Source organism: Engraulis encrasicolus, chromosome 1 (genome assembly GCF_034702125.1).
Source record: "Engraulis encrasicolus isolate BLACKSEA-1 chromosome 1, IST_EnEncr_1.0, whole genome shotgun sequence".
In the NCBI taxonomy this organism is placed as follows: domain Eukaryota; kingdom Metazoa; phylum Chordata; class Actinopteri; order Clupeiformes; family Engraulidae; genus Engraulis; species Engraulis encrasicolus.
Window position 1 is genome coordinate 44,136,907 of NC_085857.1, and position 2,500 is coordinate 44,139,406.

At 40.9% G+C, this 2,500-nt stretch overlaps 2 long non-coding RNA genes across 2 annotated transcripts in view; one reads left to right on the forward strand and one right to left on the reverse strand.

The window, feature by feature from the left end:
• Window positions 1-199: 199 nt before the first annotated feature.
• Window positions 200-1,445, forward strand: LOC134453080 (uncharacterized). The gene is made up of 3 exons (XR_010035545.1): window positions 200-759; window positions 1,126-1,259; window positions 1,384-1,445. It is a non-coding gene; the product is annotated as an uncharacterized LOC134453080 (long non-coding RNA).
• A 515-nt stretch (window positions 1,446-1,960) lies between these two features.
• The window catches only part of LOC134453110 (uncharacterized), a 1,439-nt gene continuing 899 nt past the window's right edge, over window positions 1,961-2,500 (reverse strand). The window contains exon 3 of the long non-coding RNA XR_010035551.1: window positions 1,961-2,186. This is a non-coding gene — a long non-coding RNA (uncharacterized LOC134453110). The remainder of the gene's footprint in view (window positions 2,187-2,500) is intronic.

Below are 2,500 nucleotides of genomic sequence, written 5' to 3' on the forward strand. Positions count from 1 at the left end.
GATCTTTATTGTGATGGCTACACTGAATGATCACATGGAGATGCCGGTACATTATTTGTTTTACCCTGGTTATATTGAAATGTTCTGCTTTGTCCATTCCAAGGTTGTGGTGTTTTCCATAGCTGTTCCTTGCTCCTGTATCACAACATATCAAGGCTGCCAAGTAAATGAACAATGAATCACCGCACACTGGTAGTTTATTTTATTCATGTTTGTGGGTGTAATTTCGTCCAGTTGCAGATACTACTATCCTTTTTGGAATGATCTGCCTTTGAAAAACAATCTGACAAAAGCGAACAGATCCTGTAGTTGTAATTGATACACTAGACTAAATTATCATATTCCTATGTGTGTGCGCGCACGCGCCAAGTTTTCAATTCAACACACTGGGACACTTTTCAGTCTTTGAGGTTGCTGGAATCAACACAGACTACCTCCATGCACCTTATCAGAACACTTTGCATGTTTTTTGTATACTTGTCCCCTTTGTGTATTGCTGCTAATATTTCTCTTTCTAGGTTCTGTTGGTTGCATGCAGATTGTGCCAGATGATTTATCTGTCTATGGTCTAAGCATGGGCTCTGTGCTAATATGCAATTTGTGCTCTTTTTTCCCTCAGGTCAACAGCAGACAGGGTCCTTCCACAACCACATACTTATGCCAGTAAAAGCTACAGCTTTTCTCCTCCGATCCAAGAAGCCTGGACTGCAGTCACCATCTCAACACACCAACCAAGAGAAAGGCGGATGGCTCAATTCAGTATGTAGTTCTGCAAATATTCTCAAAGGTCTTCACAGCCCCCCATGGTGCTGAATGCATTTACATTTATTTTTGTAAGGTAAAAACAATGCTGTTTACAGAACATAACTTGGGCCATGAATTAAATTTGAGGTAGCAGCCAGCCATCACCTGATGGTGAGAGGTGGTCCTAAGATCAGAGAGAAGCAGGTTGAAATCCCATCCTTACCTCTCCCTACCTACACCTCCATCCACAGCTGAAGTGCACTTGAGCAAGGCACACAAGTCCACTTTGGTCCTGGGACTGTAGCCAACACCCTGTAAAACCCTGCTGTGTAATTTGATGTAATGAAGCCCTAATATAGTCTAACATATTGCTTGTTTCAGATATGGAAAATTGCACAATAAAAGTTCCAGGACATGAAGGCTGCATACTGTGAACGTCAACCTTCAGGGCACCGTCCTGCGCAGAAGACTTTCTACCCTAAGAGGGATGGCTGACCGCAGACACTCACAACCAGGTGAGCCCAGATAAAGGAGTTATTTTTGGTGTCCCTGCCCCAACAACCCAGGTTACTTGCATTTAAAATGTCACTGGAGCTACTGTCAGATATGTGATTTCTAATTCTGTTTATCTTTTTACAGCACAGACGCCTCCAACCTCAGACTAGGCCCTTCACAGTTGCTGCACTTACCCACCTTCCCAGAAAATATAGTATAAAGTAATGTATCTAGTGTCATGTGTAATACATTGTTTAAATTGTCCATACATTTCAATGACAGTAAATATTGGTGGACACAATTTGACTGTGTGGCTTTTTTTTAATTCATTCTCTGACTGAAAATGCATGGTTACATAATTTATATATTCCACAAAACCACAATCAGAAGATTATTTGACAGGTTGCATTTATTTTCTATGTATGAAAAAAAAACAATGGTAACAAGACAAACGTGGTTCCAAACCAAAAAGGTGAGATGTATAAATGTACAGATGAATGCTCCTACAGATAATGAAAAATAATAAAACTCTGCACACTGCCAATTTGTGTGTTTTATACCGTACTCTGTATAAACCTTTTATATTGCTCTAGTGGAGCAGGGTAACCCTGGCTTATCCTTGGTATTGTACTGTGTATTACAACGTCAGCCCTGTTCAAGTGCCCCATACTGTCTGTAGGCTGCATGCCTGAAGAGACCGTTTGTCTCACCTGGTCCTATATCAGCCCAAAGTCTTCCATCAAAACTGAGAACACCACAGCATTTCCTTTCAATGTTCATGGGCATCTCCTTACAGATTGCGCAGAGGCGCCAGGTTGGTTGTGCTACTGGGCTGTGACTGAGGACCAGATGTCATGTGCCAGGTCGAACATCAAACTGGGGTCACGGGTCAGGGCACGCTGCAGTAACCGATGGGATTGCTTCAAATTCAATGATTGAATCAAGGCCTGCAAAGCAATAAATACATTTTATGTAGTGCATTTTCTATTTGATGATGGGGACTAAATAACTCTATTGACAATAAGACCAATATGGACATAAGCAATCATTATTGTGTATATAAATAAAGATGTGCCAATTGTATGCATACAACGTTTTCAGACAATTTCTTACAAACTGGTGTTGTGCCAGGGGTTACACAGATGTATGAAGTAGATGGGCTTTTATGAATGTACTACCACTGGTGTTGTGTACCTACAACCATGTAATATCACACTACTACTCATAGGAGTAGAAATATTGTAAATGGTTATCACAACAG